Source organism: Spermophilus citellus (assembly GCF_964194105.1).
Source record: "Spermophilus citellus genome assembly, chromosome: 9".
NCBI classification, from domain to species: domain Eukaryota; kingdom Metazoa; phylum Chordata; class Mammalia; order Rodentia; family Sciuridae; genus Spermophilus; species Spermophilus citellus.
In genome coordinates this window covers 103,359,282-103,377,392 of record NC_138191.1, presented here as the reverse complement: position 1 = coordinate 103,377,392, position 18,111 = coordinate 103,359,282, and the positions used below count along the sequence as shown (strand labels likewise).

Genomic DNA, 18,111 nt, shown 5'->3' with positions numbered 1-18,111 from the left:
TAGCTGATTTACTGTGTCCTGACACATCCTGATACTCATGTCTCTTGTTGCCACCCAGCATGATCTCCTCGGGGTAGTGACTCCAGCACATTGATATCTGTGTTTCAGAGCAAACTCAGGACCAGACATAGTATCACATTCAGTGACTGGAGCAGGGAAGCATGTAGAAGGCTGGTTCTGAAGTGGAAGGGTCTAGGTGGGCTTAGCTTTGAATTGAGAAGACTCAGGAAAAACAAATAATAGTCCTCTTAAATGCCTGGTTGTCAGGACAGATTTCAGATCTGCATGGTGATAGAGTGATCAACAGAGGTAACAGCAGGACAGGCTTCTTTTGAAGGAGTGAAAGGTAATGTGGGAGTCCTCAGATGCCTAGTGCATGCAAGAGGCTTTGTCCTGTGGACTACCTGGCCAGTCTTTGGGCTATGGCCTCCCTCCCTCCTACTCCCCTTTCCATTACTGCCTACCTTGTGGCCAAAGAACCCATGAGAGGGTGGGGATGGAAACCGCTAGAGGGCTTTGAGCAGCCATTGCCTACGCGGGAGGAACTGGACTGCATTGAACAACAGCAGAAGCAAGCCAAACAGGTTGGTCACTTGGAGGAGTCCATATTTGCTGTCAAGGAATTTACTGGAGCCCAGTGCAGAGATGCTTATGCTGCAGAAACTTCTGGGTTACTCATTCTCCCCTCACTGCCACTAAGGGCACCTAGCCAGCCCTGCCTAAGTCTGAGAGGACTACCTGACCCACATGGTGGAGCGTGAAGTATGAGAGCAGGGCTTGATCTCAGAGTACAGAATTGATTAACCTGAAAGTTTCACCTTGGGAAACAGTAAAGTCAAAACATCATCAGCGGACAAAGGCAATGGCCATGCACACACCCATTTTTCCTTCTCCATATTGATTACATATATTTGTTGGGCACTAACTATACAATAGGCAATACTCTAGTTAGTGGTGCAAAGCTGCTTGAAGAACTCACATGATCTCAGACGTCAAAAAATTCATAGCTAGTTCATTAAACATTTAGTAAGTGTGATTGTATGAACTACTACTATGATGTTAGTGATGAAATTTTTTTTAATCCAAAGAGGTAAATTGAGGTATTCAGAGGAAAATGTCCAGGGAAAGTGGGTGGTGGGATTGGAATTCTTTCCTATTGGCCTCCAAATCTGAGCCCAATTGTTGGACTCCAATGTCTGAGTCCCAATGATCCCAGAAATATTCCCTGGGCACACCCTGTCCATTGTGCTCTGATGATACAGGGTGACCATGCTCTGTATGGAGCACTGGAGTGGGACTCAGGACCCTGTAACCCTAGAGCCGCCTAATTACTTATGTAGCCAGTAACTTATCCTCTCTGAATTCAGTGTCTTCTTTTTAAGGTGGCTATTAATCCTTTTCTCAATTATCCTTGAGTGCAGCTCATTCTTTCAATCTTTCAACAAATTCAAGAAAACTTCTCAGTTTTGCTGTCTTGTGAGTAAATGTAGAAAATGACATCAGTATAGGAAAATGGGATAAAGCTGCCATGGAGCAATGAAATGTCCACCAGGTGAGGAAAACCCTAAGAAGAATGGGATGTGGGGAAGGAATAGGAGACCACCTGAGGTGAGGGTGATCTATGAAAGGTCAGTCTCCAACAGACAATGGAGAATAAGAGAAGGGATTGTTCATCTTGAAGATCCTCACTCTTACTTCACCTAATTCTCCAAGATCAAACCAAACATGCAGAATTCAGAGAGTAAAACACAAAAGATACTTCCGAAAGAATTCTGTGGAAGCTGGCTCTCCTGGGGCTGCAAGTTTCCTTCTGGCCTGACCCCTTCACTCATCCACATGGTTTTTTCCACCACCTCCTTCATTGCCAGACACCCACGAAGGGTGATTCATTAATCAAGAAGGGGCCAGAGTTCTTCTCCTTCTCCTCTGATCCTGTGTCCTCTCAGAACCCAAGGGCAGAGGAGCATGTAACTATTTACACCACATTTCTCTCGACTTTTTTCTTCATTCTGAGGTTAATTTCCATTCCTGGATCTTTTTTAGAGTAGTGAGCACTCTATATTCAGGGAAATGCTCAAATCTTTACCTGCTTTCTTTCAGGGCAATGCTCAAATCTTTTACCTGCTTTTACCCTCAAAACAGTTTTTTTTAAAGCAAAACATCTTTAATATAGATGAGAAACCTAAGGAAGAAAGGGTTTAGCTGCTTGCTCAGGTTCAACCAGCTGGTCTGAAGCATAGCCAGGATTCTAACTCAGGCCATCTAGACCCAGAAACATTGCTGTTGACCACTAATGTGAATTAATGATTAGCTGGAGGTGCAGTTCTATGGCATGTCCCAACATCACAGGGAGCATTTCTTGCCCACCATGTTTTATCCAGTGTTTCCAAGTAGCAGGAAGACATGACAGATGATCTACTCCACATATTGGCACAAATGAAACCCAGGGAAGATCCTTTTAGTATACACAGGGCCAACCCTGTGGCTAGATCCTTGTAGTCAATGGAAACGATTCTTTTGGAGAACTTAGCAGGATATGAGAAATGCTTACCAAAACAGTGACAAGAGCAGAATACAGAGCTGTGTGTGTGGTGTGAGCCGATGGTTTAGTCGAACTATGTTTGGCATGTCAAGATTTCTTACCAGCAAATATTATTTCCAAGCTTTTGTATATGTACACCCCCAACCAAAGTCTCCTGGAGGGTTGCTAGACATTGCGTTTCCTAGTTTTCCCCATAGCATGAGGAAGAGAACTGTATCTACTGATGATGCCCAATTAATACTTACTGATTTGATGAGTGAAAGAGGGAGTGAGTAACTTGGTACTGGTTAGATCAACATCCTCTGACCACATCAGGCTTGGATGCCACTTTTTAAATATTTCTTAACATTTGAAATATTTAAAATATTATTTAATATTTCTTGGTGCTTTCTGTTTCAGTTTATAAGTGAAGGGAAATTAGAGAAGAGGCCATGGATCCTGAGGTGGCAGCTTGGAACAGGTACTCCTGTGTGTAGTTTACCCCAGGCCCTTCTTACTTTCAGAATTTTCACAAAGTTGAGTTTGATACTGATACCATTTTACATTTCTCACTTACATTTATTCATCTACAAAGGCTGAATGTTCCAGACATTCACCTTTGAAATCTAAATGGTTGCTGCTTTTCTTGACTGAAGGAAGGCACAGAACTCTGTGGTTTTGTTTTTCTTTTTTTTCTTTCTTTCTTTCTTTTTTTTTTTTTTTTTTTTTTTTTTTGCTGGGATGTCCTTTACCTTTGCTTCTCCTTGGCATGACAGATACAGGTGAGTCTGAGAAAGGAAGGTTCCTTCACCTCAGGACCCTGCACAGTGCTGGCACACAGAGAAGCTTCAAAAATGTCTCCTTTATATTTGCATAGTGCTTAGACTTTGCAAAACATATCCATGCCTCAGTTTACCAGGTGTTGTTAATGTTGTTTTGTAGACAAGGGAACTCATGCTCCAAAATGCTAATTGATTTTCTCAAAGTCACAAAAGAATTGAGTGTCAGAGTCAAGGGCATCATATCAAATCTAACTCCTCATTTTCTACTACTTGAGTTTATTTATTTAGTTTAGCACCAGCAACATGCAGAGCATGGAGACAAGAACTGTCATATATTTTCTTTCTTCATTCTGCTGATATCCTGTCATGGAGCACACCCATCCTGCCCTGACCTCACAACCTCATCTCAGGTGTCTGTCTCATCATGGGGCTGCTTTGTGAGATACCATGGTTTGTCCCACTTTAGAGCCTTTGAACTTGTTGTCCCTCCCCCACAGTGTACATGCCTTACTCTTCACACAGCCAGATACTTATCCTCCTTCCAGGCTCAACATGTCAAATGCCCCCTCCAACAAGAAGCCTTCCCCAGGTGGCCTCCCAAGCAGGTCTTCCCTATTGGCCTCTCTGGTAACACCTTCTTTATTCCTTCCTGAACTTCCTTTTTTTCTGCGATAATTGCACTGTCATTTATTTGTGCAATACTATCTATGTTCTGGGCAGCAGACGACGGCTTTTCTATCTCATCTCCTTTCACCTTAGTGATGCCCTGTCACGGAGACCCCCCTTTGGTCTTTCCAACCTGTTCTCAGATGAGAATCTCCTCATGGGCAGCTCCTAAAAGACTTCAAGAGCCTTCCCACCCCAGAGCCTTTGTGCTTGCTTCCCTCTCTCAGAATGCCCTCTCCTTATTCTTCACCCAGTCAGACCTTATCATCTTCCAGGTTCACCTTAAACATCCTCTCCATCAAGAAGCCTTCCAGATTACCCTGCTCAAGGAGGTCCTCTCTGGTGAAAGCATCTTTATTTTCTTCTTGAGCTTCCTGCTGTCTGTGACAATTACACTTAATTATCTACCTGTCTCTTTTCCCTTTTCACATAAAATGAAATGGAAGGACCTGGTCTTTCTCATCCTCCTCCCTCTCAAGATGGTTAAACTTGAGCTTTGTCTTTTTAAGGTTTTTATTAAACACGTATTGAATAACACAAAAGGGAGGATCTAGATGGTTTCTGTGGTTCACAATAAGCAAATATTATTGTTGTTATGGAAAACTTTTCCATGATGAGAAGGAACTTCTCCCTGGATGCAATGCAGAGAGGTGGTTGGTGTCAAGTGTCAGTTAGAAGCAGGCTGGCCATTTGGAGTTGTTGAGTGAACGTACATTTATAATTCTACTCTGGTTTGTCCCTAGTTGCCATCACTCAGCCTTCTCTCCTGGACTTCTCTTGTGTTCCGCCTCCCCTCCTCCACACTGAAGCAACTACCATGCTTTTCAAGCAGTTAGGATAGTGTTCCCATGCCTCAGCTCCCTGCAGACACTCTATATGCTAATGCTTTGCCCACCTCTTGTCTGTGCCACCCCTCTTCCAAGCTAAGCTCATGTTCCTAAGGTTAGTGATGAGGCCTCTCTCCATCTTTGCCTGCACATCCTCTAGGCTCATGTCAATGACCAGCTGACCTTCACCGCTCTGCTGGCTGTTCCTCTCCCTCCCATTTCCCCAAGGTGTCATTATTTTAGCACTCACCACAGTTCAGGGTCTCTTATGGTGCCAGGAATATGAAATATTCTACGAACTACTAGGTGAGTGACAAGTAAGGGGGAAAATGAAGGAAAGTATGATGTCCATTGCAGGTATAGGTATCTGATTCTGTACTTCTTTGCTTCTCCCTGGACCAGGAGTGATTATTCTACATCTGAGTTTCCATGTCTTAGCATAGCATTTGGTACAGGGAAATATGCCTTTTCAATCTTCTTATTTGAATTGTCTTAATTAAATTGAAATCACTCATTAGAATACACTGAAAGTGAACATGAGTCATTATGGATAAGCACAGTAGGCCTTTTGGAGTGTGCCTGTCCAGCTCTGCAGCTGCTTCAGGTGGGTTTTATATTATACTCTCTGGGAACCTTTCAAGCAACGTGTCAGAGTACATAGTGGATTTTTTTTCCCTTAAAGGCAGTTTATTGTCCTAATTTTCATTCTTTTTGTCTGAAATTAGATTATATAGTCTCTAAGTGTAATTTTAAGGTGAGTGCTTGCTTGGCTTTTCAAGTTTTTACAACTTGGGAAGTGAAAAGAGGAACATGAACACTCACATGCAGTCACAAATTGTGTTGTGAGAGACTGCAAATGTGGAGAGAATGCCTATGGCTATAAACTGTCTTCAAAGGGCAACAGTAACCTTTAAGGTATCTGCACAGTTGGCACATGCCAAGCTTTTGAAAACAAACCCAAGTCAACTAATCCCTTGCTTCCCTGATCTGAGGATTAGCAATTTAACTTAAAGGGCAGTGGGTGGGGTTAAGAATGTGTGGGAGAGAAGAACTATAAGAATCCTGGCAACCAAGGGGCATAATACCTGAAGATAAATATATAAGAGAATTTCTTCTTCATGACGTCATGCACCTGAAGTGAGGAAAACACCAGGACACACTGAAGTATGGAGCACCCACTGATCTGAACTTTGTCTGGCCCTTAGAAAGGGCAGTGGGCCAATGACTCCATGGCATAATTTGAAATGTCACCTTTTGGGTGGCACAAATACACCCACCCAAGGCTTCTTTTCCACAACCACCATCTAAAAGAAGCCTCAAGGAAACCTAGGGGGTGACAAACATCAAGTATGCTTCCAGAGACTCCTTCTCTTTCCCCTACCGCATTACCAATGTGTGACGCCTTATATACATCCTACTGAGAAGAATAGGAAGAAGGGGCTGTGTCAAGCAGAACCAGGTGCAAATCAGGAAGGGTCAAGCACCTGCAGAGAAAGGAGCAGGGCCAGGACAAGTCGGGATCAATCCCTTGCTTCCAAGCCTTGAGGGGACATGGCCCTGAGGTGGGAATGGAATGAGGGGTTATCCCAGAGATTATCCCATTCCCTCCTGAATGCCATACCTCTGGGTTTGGCCACATCTTCAGGTTCTGGTGAAAGGCATAAATAAAGAGGGTGAGCATAATTCCTGTGGCCCAGGTTGGAGACAGAAAGACGGATCATGCACGTGGAGTAACTCTCTGTTCCCTCAGCCAGCAGGAGGGCAACATGCCCTAAAAATCTGGGGCCATAAATCATGACTTTGAGCAGAACAATACTGTTTCAGGGAATTGGGGAGGGCTTGGCAAAGTAAATAAGGTTAGAAGCAGAAGACTACCATTCAGGAATGATAGACAAGAGAATATTGGAGACTCACAGTTTATAATAACTCAACTGACCACTCACATTCATCAAATACTTTCCATGAATCTTTTGGAACATAAATGAATTCACTCAATACAAATGCCTACAAAGGAAAGCTGTTTTACATCTTCATCTTTCAGAGGAGGGACCATAGAGTTGGAGATGCTGAGTGACATTTCTATGACCACTCAGCTAGGGTGGGTCAGGGCAGAGGTCAGACCCAATGGTAGTTGAGGCAATAGTGTCTTTCTGCTATGGGAGGGGACTCAGATGTAGCCATCAGCTGGTCTCTGCCAACCACCTGAGGGCTCCTCAGAGATGAGACTATATCTGACTTATGTCATGAGATTCCTGATTTTACTCATTTGCTTTGCCCCAAGGAAAGAACCATGTCTCCCTCTGTCCCTGTCTGATTCTTTCTCCAAACCTCGACTTCTCAAGGAATGAGAATTTTAGGGCTCAAGTCCTGAAACCATAGCCCAAGACTGGGAATATCCATGTGGAAAAGGTTCCGAGGATTGAGTCATGATGGTGTTAACTGATGTGTATGTCCTCTTTCATGTATCACAATGGAATTACCTACACATTCTATCAAATATAAAGAATGTTTTCAAAAAACATGAAAGTGAAGACAGAAGTCAATGTGTGTGCTTAATTTTTGAGTCAAGAATCAAAATTTGGGGGCTGGGGATGTGGCTCAAGCAGTAGCGCGCTCGCCTGGCATGCGTGCGGCCCGGGTTCGATCCTCAGCACCACATACAAAAACAAAGATGTTGTGTCCGCCGATAACTAAAAAATAAAAAATATTTTAAAAAAAAGAATCAAAATTTGGACAGAGGCGACACACTGCTCCTGGGAATTTCTCCTCAGGAAGCCACTGATTGAAAACTGCCCAGTTGAAGGTGACCCCTGTTAAGAGGGAGCATCCTGTGCTTGCAATAGAAGACTTTAACTCATAGCTTTGAGTTCAAACACCAGCTCCTAGGAATAGAGGATTTTGAGCACAGCAAGATAACAACAATGTTTCACAAGTGCTGTAAACTTCAAGCCTGCCCTCTTGGTAGATACTTTGAACAATGGACTTCCTGGGTGCCACAGGAATCCCCAAGCATTGCAACAGTGAAATAGCTACAAGAATGTTTCTAGCCCTGTAACTTTCTAGTGCATAAAGAACAATGCCTCTATAGTCCTTAAATTTTTGGTTAGGAGACCCTATAAATAAATATAGGGTCTGGACTAGCACTCCATACACTGTTTCTCCATCAGAAACAGTGTCTGAAGAGTACAGTGTTCCACCTGATCCTAGCTTTCCCTCAGTATCTGTGTGTGTGTGTGTGTGTGTGTGTGTGTGTGTGTGTGTATTTCTTAATCCTCCATCACTCCTAACTGGTTTCTCAGGTTCAATCATGCACATTGTTGTATTCTGGTCCAGACTCCAGCTAGCATTCTAGAACCTGACCTAAGGTCAGTTTCTTTCACCCTGCTGGACTTCTAGAAGCTTATACTCAGAACTACCCTGATAAATGTTCAGTGATGGCCTCCCTGTTTACAAGTCTTTTACACATTTACTTTAGAATTATGGGTTGGTTATGTTGTATCCAAATTTATATGTTGAAGGGCTAACCCTTAATTCCCCAGAATGTGACTTTATTTCAACAGACGATCTTTATAAAAGTAATCAAAGTAAAGTCAGGTCATTATGGTGATAATCATGGAGAGAAGACAATGTGAAGAGACATAGAGAGAAGATGGCCATATAGAAACCAAAAAACCAGGTGCCTCATTCAGGAAATCATGGGATTTCCAGTCTTCACACTGTGAGACAATACATTTCTTACATAAAGCATCCTTTTTCACAGAAGTCCTAACAAACTGGTACAATTACATACTGCTCAAGGCAATTCTGTGGTCAAGAAGGGATTGTTAGTTTTTCCTGTTTTACTAAAGAATGAGCAAACTAATGCTAGAAGATCTGCCCATGTGATTGAATTAAACCCCAGCATGCTGACCCAGAATGTTCTTTCCCTGGGGTCTCATTCCTCCCAATATCTCTGTACTACAATATCTCAATTCAATGTTTTAATCATTGGCCCTGTGCTGGCAACTTGGCTTCATTATCTGTCATCTATATGTTCTTAGAGACCAGCTTACAGTGTGGCTCACGTAATCATGCCTTAGTTTTACAGAAATTAAGTGCATGAAGGAATCAATTCATTTGGAAGAATGAATCTTTGTTGAAATTCTTGTTGCTGGTAACAGATATAATCTTGGTCTAATGTTAAAAAAAAGAAAAAGGAATAAAAGAAGGTTGGGGACAGGAGGGTTTCCAGTGAAGTCCAAGTACAGCGGTAGCTAATGCAAAAGGGACAGAACCAGGGACTATGAGTTGTCAGGTCTCAGAGTGAAGAGAAGTAAAGGGTGCATTCGTTTGAAACTGATGTTCTGAACTTTCTAAGAACAGGACTGACAGGGTGTAAAAGTGTGTCAGGTGTGAGTTGGGTAGAAAGTTCTACCTGCAGCATACTACTACGGGTCTTGTCACCTCTCCCATAGCCAGAAGTAACTGTAAACTCTGCTGACATTACCTGGGCTCCTTCAACACACTGTCTCTAGTATATAGTCTGAGGTTTTTGAAATGAGGATTGCAATGCAATCAAGATTGACCACAGACTCTCAGTGAGAGGGTTGGCCAACAGCTCCTGATAAAGTTACACTCCCAACTCTTGATGGAAAAGCACAGTCATATTGAGGGTGAATTTTCCTGTAAAGGTACAACACTTTCCCAATAAAGGCAGGCAGGCAAGCAGCAGGTAGAGCCCGGCACAAAAGACTCCCCTACTAAGTTTGGCTAAAAGCTAAGATCCAGCAAATAGTATGAAAATTGTATCTCACAAACATTCTCATATCTGAAGATTCTAAAATTGCAAACCTAGAAAAAAGTTGCCCCACTGTAAAATCCACAGTGGAGAAATTGAATCTTTCTATGATTGCTGTTATATTAGTCATTTTGTGTAAAGTGTTTTGTAATGTCTTTCTCATTATTTGTTTTTTCATGGTTTTTATCTAATTTTATGTATTTTTCAATTAATTGGATTTTTGCCTCAATCTCTTTTTCTTCTTTCTCAACTCCATTCTCTTTTATCCTTCCCTCTCTCAGCTTTCCTTCTGTTTCCCTTCCCTGCCTCATGCATTTTTCTGTTTTTCTTCACTTTCCCTCTTCTTCCAATACAAGTTAGTATTGAGTATGCTATCATTAACGCCTTCGTTTTTAGTCTATTCCCTATTACTTCTCAGCCACTTTTCTCATTGGTTAAGAGAGTTTAGAGATCATTAATAATCATTTTTTAAAACATAGATGATTATAGTTTGTTCCTAAGTTACCTCTGTAGCTGGCAGTTACTCCCTCCCCTCAGAGTGCTACTGGTGGTTGAACTTGGTTCTTGATTGACACTGATTGGATGGAGCAATTTTCAACCACCAGCTCACCAAGCCGACTTTGTATCAGCTAAGGTCACAAAGCTATTCTGGTCTACAGGGGTCCTGTGCCAAATTTTTCTGCTATGCTTCTCTCTTTCCCTTCATGTGACCTCTCATTTCTGTGGTGACTCAGCAACACTGACGCCACAGGCTTGACTCTCATGTATTCTTTCTTGTCCTCTGTTGGAAGCACCAGAAATTATAGGTCTGAGTCTCTGAGTGTCCACTATTGAATTTCAGGGTATTCCCTCCGTTGCCCACCTCACACAGAAACAGTTTTCTCACTGCTTCAATTCCAAGCTGCAGGGAAACATGAGAGTGCAGCCTTTCTCTAATCTGCCATTTTTGTTCAAAAATCTATATTGTGAAATTTTAACTACACCATTATCCTGCCAAGTGAAAAAAAAAGACAAGGAAAAATTGAGAGGAGCAAGAGTCTCACTGAGACATGGAGTCTTGTTTTGATATCAGTTTCTCATCCTGCAGTTCAAATATTTATGGCTATAGTATCAGGCAGTTTGAGGAGTTTTCTTTGGGGCTCACTCATCAAACATGAGGCTTGTTCCTTGAAATTTATATCAAATTGTTCATCTTCAGCTTATAGAGCTTTAAGAAAGAGGAATTTCCATTCTTAGTTGATAGCATGGAACTCATTCATTAAAAGATTAGAAAGCCACAAATAAATAACCTAAAATTACATCTCAAAGCCCTAGAAAAAGAAGAACAAATCAACACTGAAAGCAGTAGAGGACAGGAAATTATTATAATCAGAGCTAAAATCAATGAAATTAAAACAATAACAAAAGATTCTTCAAAAAATCAATGGAAGAAGTATTATGTTCTTTGGAAAAATAAATAAAATTTATAAATACTCAGCCACACTAACCAAGGAAGAGGAAAAAACTCAAATTACTAAAATTTGTGATGAAAAAGGAAATATCACCAGGGATACCACTAAAATACAAACAATAATCAGAAATTATTCTGAAAATTTATACTCCAATAAAATAGAAAATGTTGAAGCTATCAGCAAGTTTCTAGAGACACATGCATCACCCAAACTGAACCAGAAATATGTAGAAGACTCAAACAGATCAGTTTCAAGAAAGGAAATTAAAGATACCATCAAAATCCTACCAACACAGAAAAGCCCAGGACTGGATGGATTCTCATTCAAGTTCTACCAGATTCTCAAAGAAGAACTAATGTGAATCTTCCTCAAATTATTCCATGAAATAGAAAAGGAAGGAACCATCCAAACTCCTTCTATGAAGATAGTATCACCTCGATACCAAAACCAAAGACATGTTAAGGAAAGAAAACTTCAAAATTCAGACCAATATTCCTGATGAACATAAATGCAAAAATTCTAAATACTGGCAAATCACATACAAAAACAAAGTTAAAAATACTACACCATGATCAGGTGGGTTTCAACCCAAGGATGCAAAGTTGGTTCAACATACAGAAATCAATAAACATCATTCACCACATCAACAGAATTGAAGAAAATTACATTATCTCAATAGGTACAGAAAAAGCATTGCCTCTTCATGTTCAAAACACTACAAAAACTAGGGATATAGGAACATACCTCAACATTGTAAAAGCTATCTATATTTAGCCCAAAGCATTAATCTGAATGGAGAAAATCTGAACACTTTCCTTTTAAAAACTGGAACAAGACAGGGATGCTCTCTTTCACCACTTCTGTTCTACATAGTCCTTGAAACTCTTGCCAGAGCAATGAGACAGAAGAAATCATTTAAAGAAGAAGAGGTAAAAAAGAGCTCAAACTATCCCTGTTTGCTGATGATATGATTCTATATTTAGAAGACCAAAAAAAAATTCCACCAGAAAACTTCTAGAACTCATAAACAAATTCAGTAAAGTAACAGTATATAAAATTAACACCCATAAATCGATTGCATTCCTATACACCAATGATGGATCAGACGAAAGAGAAACTAGGAAGACTATCCTTATTCACAATAGCCTTAAAAAAATAAAATACTTGGGAATCAATTCAACAAAAGAGGTAAAAGACTTCTCCAATGAAAACTACAAAACAGTAAGTAAAGAAATTAAAGAAGTCCTTAGAAGATGGAAAGACCTCCCATGTTTGCGGATAGGCAGAATTAATATTATCTAATTCTAACATTATTCTAATATCTAACATTATTAATATAATTGCCATACTATCAAACGTGCTATACAGAATTAATGCAATTCCAATGATGTTCCTCATATTTGGAAAAATAAGAAGCCTAGAATAACCAAAGCAATCCTTAGTAAGAAAAGTGAAGTAGAAGGCATCACAATCCCAGGCTTAAATTATACTACAGAGCTATAGAAACAAAAATAGCATGGTATAGGCACCAAAAGAGACATGAAGACCAATGTAACAGAATAGAAGATACAGAGACAAACCCACATGAATATAGTTATCTCATACTAAACAAAGGCACCATAAACATACATTTAGAGAAAAGAGGGCCTCTTCAAGAAGTGGTGCTGGGAAAACTGGAGATCCACATGTAACAGAATGAAATTTAACCCCTGTCTCTTACCCTGCACAAAATTCAACTCAAAGTGGATCAAAGACTCAGGCCTTAGATCAGAAACGCTGTGCCTAGTAGAAGAAAATGTAGGCCCAACATTCCATCATGTTGGCTTGGAATCGACTTTCTCAACAGGACTCCTAAAGCATAAGAAGTAAAATCAAGAATCAATAAGTGGGATTTTAACCAACTAAAAAGTTTCTTCACAGCAAAGGAAACAATCAAGAAAGTTAAGAGAAAATGTACATAATGGGAGAAAATCCTTACCACCTGCACCTCAGAGGGAGCAATAATCTCCAGGATATACAAAGAATTAAAAAAATTAACACCAAAACAATGAACCCAATCAATAAATGGGCACAAAACTGAATAGATACTTCACAGAAGAAGAAATACAAACAGCAAATATGTGAAAAAAATGTTCAATATCTCTAGCAATTAGAGAAATGCACATTAAAACTACTCTGAGATTTGCTCTCACTCCAGTCAGAATGGCAATTAGAAGAATAAAAGTAACATAAAATGTTGGCAAGGATGTGGGGAAAAGAGTACATTCATACATTGCTGGTGGGGCTGCAAATTGGTGAAACCATTCTGGAAAGAATTATGGAGATTCTTCAAAACTTGGAATGAAACCACCATTTGATCCAGTTATCCCACTCCTCTGTATATATCCAAAGGAGTTAAAATCAGCATACTACAGTGATGCAGCCACATCAATGTTTATAGCAGCTTGATTCACAGTAGTTAAGCTATGGAACCAACCTAGGTGCCCTTCAACAGAAGAAGGAATAAAGAAAAAGTGATATGTATACACCATGGAATATTACTCAGCCATAAAAAGAATTCATGCTAAGTGAAATAAACCAATCTCCAAACACCAAAGGTCAAATATTCTCTCTGATATGTGAATGCTAACACACAACAAAGGTTGGGGGGAGAGAGGATAGAGGTTCATTGGATTAGACAAAGGGGAATGAAGGGAAAGGAGTGGAAAAGGAATAGGAAAAAGAGTAGAATAAATTGGACATAACTTTCCTAGGTACATATATGAATATGCCACAGTGAATATCAAGACTGAAATCCTAATTAGAATAAGATACACTGCATGTTTGTATAAATATATCAAAATATACTCTGTCATATATAACTAATATAACCAATAAAAAAAGAAACCGTAAAAAACTGTGGATGATGAAAACTAACAAACAGTACCATCACAGTTAGAATTTTGAGGAAAGTTCAACAAATGTAAGAAAATTTGGTTATTTTAGATAATAATCATGATTGATAATATTATTCCGGAACCATTAGACTTTCCTTATTATCTCTCCAGAAATATTCCAAATCTTCATTCTAGTCAAAAAATAACACAATCCTCTATATATAACCTATCGACAACAGGCTACTTTTACCCAATTACAAAATGTTAAGTGACATAAATACATCCCCATTTGAACTTGTTCTTCAAAGTGTCTAGAAATGGTGGATATATTTTAGGCTCGTCTCCAAGAATCACATGAGGATGCCATAACTTTTATAAACCTCAACCCTCAGTGAGATGGCATCCCAAAGGATGTTTTGATGTTTCACTTCTGCCTTCAGAATATTTACATTACTGACAGATCTAAAAGACTCCTTAAATGTGAGAATTGAGAGAAAGGATGGTTAAATGTCCTATAACCTATAAAATGTACAACTTGCCTAATTTTAGCACTAGTTATAGTAGGGGAAAGGAGATTGGTCCTCCATCAATGTTCCTTTGTCCTATGCTAGCATGCTGAAGTTAATGTTCAGGGCTTGAAACAGGTGCATGCCAATTAACTAGACCTAAGCAAGTTCTTGATCTCATAATCCTTGAAGGGACTATTTAAAATATTATTCATTGTTTCTACAATCATAGTCTTTATGGCTATGTTTTAAAACTTACAGCATATGGATTTTCTTAATAGACTTAAATTACTTTCAAAATACTTCATAGTTAAGTGCTGATGGAAAGATTGAAACTAAGTTAAAATGCTCTAGAAGCCATTGTAATAACTGATGCAAATGAACTCTCTTCTCTATGGTTTGTGGAAAGTCTTAAATGCCATGCCAAATAAAAATTTATGAAGACTAAAAAAAAAAAAAGATAAATGAAACTTTTTTTTAAAATGAAGTAGAATGTTCTTATTAATGAATGATTCCCTAGATAAATACTGTCCAATCTTTTAATTATCAGAGTGGCATTCCTTATAATGCAAAATATTTAGGAAGTCTAATTAATCTTTGTTCAGATTATGGTCATAATATAATTAGGAACATACAAACCCAACCTGGAAAAAGATAATTTGTGTTTAGAGGAAAAATTGTATTTAGAAGTATTCTTGTAAGCTTTGTATTTTAGAAGGCTTGTACGCTTTGGGAACACAAATACATTTGGCATACAAAGAAGCCAGTAATAATTAGCATCACAGCCTCACAAAAGTCCTTTATATAATAACCTAGCTTTTACTTTGGAAGCAAAATTCATAGCTCAGAAAGATACCTGCAAATATGTGGTTCTGCCTCCAGCAGGTCTACATAAGGTTGCAGCATGAAAGAAAATCGAAGGATAGCTTTAGACCTCTTACAAGTTTAAGAAATAGTGCTCATGATCACAAATAGACTAATTAGGATGTACAAGTGCCTCTCATATATTTTTACTTTTACTTTGGAAGCAAAATTCATAGCTCAGAAAGATACCTGCAAATATGTGGTTCTGCCTCCAGCAGGTCTACATAAGGTTGCAGCATGAAAGAAAATCGAAGGATAGCTTTAGACCTCTTACAAGTTTAAGAAATAGTGCTCATGATCACAAATAGACTAATTAGGATGTACAAGTGCCTCTCATATATACACAATAATAAAATGCTTATTTAATCTAAGCAAACAGATGCAAACCAGGTTTTAAACAGCAGGGCTTTTCCCTTCCATTTGAGGGTCCTGAATACAAATGGCAGAAATGCCAAAAGTCTTGTTGAGCATTTTATGTATTTAAGATACAAGTATAATCCACATTACATAAAAGAGCATTCATTAGTCATTTTCATGCATTATACCTATATAGCTTTAACTCCACAAACTTTTACATAATAATTATACAAAGTCCAAATATATAGCATATTTAGTCCTCAAATATGTAAACCTTTTAGTCAGAGATATGATAAGGTATCAAATACATCATAGTAACCTAAATTAATAGTTGTTCATTTAACCATATTATAAACCAGATTTAGAACATGTTATTTAAGAATTGATCAAACTGAGTGGGGTAGGGAGGGAGAGCATGGGAGATTAGATGAATTCTAGATAGGGGAGAGGAGTGGGTGGGGAAGGGAGGGGGCAGGGGATTAGCAAGGATTGTGGAATGTGATGGACATCATTATCCAAAGTACATGTATGAAGACTTGAATTGGGTGTCAACACACTTTATATACAAACAGAGACATGAAAAACAAGATACATGTATAAAGGCATGAATTGGCGAGAACATACTTTTTATACAGAGATATGAAAAATTGTGCTCTAAATGTGTAATAAGAATTGTAATGCATTCCACTGCTGACATGTATTTAAAAAAATAAAACCAATAAAAGATAAAAAAAAAAAGAATTAATCAAACTGGGAGCTCATTGTGGGAGGAGCCTCACCATGGCACAACAGCTGTCCCAGAAGCAAGGCATCACCCTGTGCAGGAGTTTGGAGATGATGGCCAAGTTCTTTTTATTCTATATCAATGTGGCATGTATCCCTCTGAAACCTTCAGAAGTATGGACTAACCCTGCTGGTAACTACTGACCCTGAGCTCATAAAGTACCTCAACAGTGATTTGGAACAGCTGAAAGATTGGCTGTACAAGTGCTCAGTTCAGAAGCTGTTGGTGGTCATCTGATTAATTCAAAATGGGGAGGTCCTCTAAAGGTGGCAATTTGACATGGAGTGTGACAAATCTGCAAAAGATGACAGTACTCCCAGAGATAATTCTCCGAAAGCTATCCAGGATGAAATTCGCTCAATGATCAGACAGATCACAGTGACAGTGACATTTCTACCATTGTGGGAAGTTTCCTGTTCATTTGATCTACTGATTTATACAAAGATCTGGTTGTACCTGAAAAATGGGAAGAGTTGGAACCACAGTTCATTACCAATTCTGAGGAAGTCCCCGCTCATTTACTACCACAATCCACAAAGTAAACAGCATGGTGGCCCACAAAACTCCTGTCAGTGACTGGGGGTGAGATGAAGAAGATAATGTCTGATAATTCTCAAATGTGCTTTTTCTAAAACCACGTCAACCTCAGTGGATGTGTTGTATTTCATTGGTTAGTTTTAGCTGGGGAGCAGCAGCGTCCTGGATGAACTGTGTACAACTATTTCATGTTTGTACCTGTGTTACCTGCCACAGAGTTAAGTAGTGAGTACACTGAATGTCATCCCAGAGCAGCCAGCAGATTTTATCAGTGTTGCAACAAGAATTCCTCTGAACATGATAGTGTAGATGGAAAATCTTTTGCTACAAAGCTAATGATTCCAAATGTTTTGGTCAAGGTACTTGACTCAGAATATAGATAGAGAGATATTTGAATATAAAATAATACAGCAAAAGAGCTCTGGATATTCAGAATCTTTGTTTAGATCCTGAAAGTAATGAAAAACTGCTTTATTGGGTCCTTTGACATTTGTTATATCGTATATTTCCCACATGGAAAAAATGGTTTTAATATATATATAACTTAAACCCATGATTCAATGGTTAATTGTACTATTTAATTCTTGTAATACAGAACTCTTACACATTTTAAATAGTTTACAAATCAAGCTTTAAATAATAATGGTGAATAAAGTTACATCTATGTTTTAATTTTGTCTTAAAAAAAGAATTGACTAAACTATGCTGTGTGCATGTATGAATATATCACAATGAATTCCACTTTTATATATAAGTTATAATGTACAATTTAAAAATTAATAAAAGGAAGACCAATAGAGTAGAGGAAGGTGACTAGGGAAAGGAGCAGTAGAAAGAAGGAAATAGTCTTGGGGTTCACAATGGAGTAAATTATGTTACATACATTTATTAGTATGTCAAAATTTATTAGTTTATGTATAACTCTAATGTGTTAATAAAATTAACTTTAAAAAACAGATATCTAAGTAAACCGTGACTTTGCTAACGTTCTTTTCCCTAAGTAATTAAAGCCTAACAATGGCAGAAGACACAAGAAATGATCTCAATAAAACATAATCTTTGTACTTTAAGCCAGGTCTTTGTAAATGCATCTAAGAGCAGGTCAATATTTTAAGAAAATCTTAACTATTTTAAACATAGAAAATTCTCTTTTGTTTTTATAT

At 38.8% G+C, this 18,111-nt stretch overlaps 1 pseudogene across 1 annotated transcript; it reads left to right on the top strand.

Annotated features, from left to right (window-relative positions):
• The first annotated feature begins 422 nt into the window (after positions 1-422).
• On the top strand, positions 423-16,997 carry LOC308655551 (mitotic spindle assembly checkpoint protein MAD2A-like; annotated as a pseudogene). Its single transcript has 2 exons — positions 423-584; positions 16,452-16,997. The product of its transcript is annotated as a mitotic spindle assembly checkpoint protein MAD2A-like (transcript).
• Positions 16,998-18,111: the final 1,114 nt, after the last annotated feature.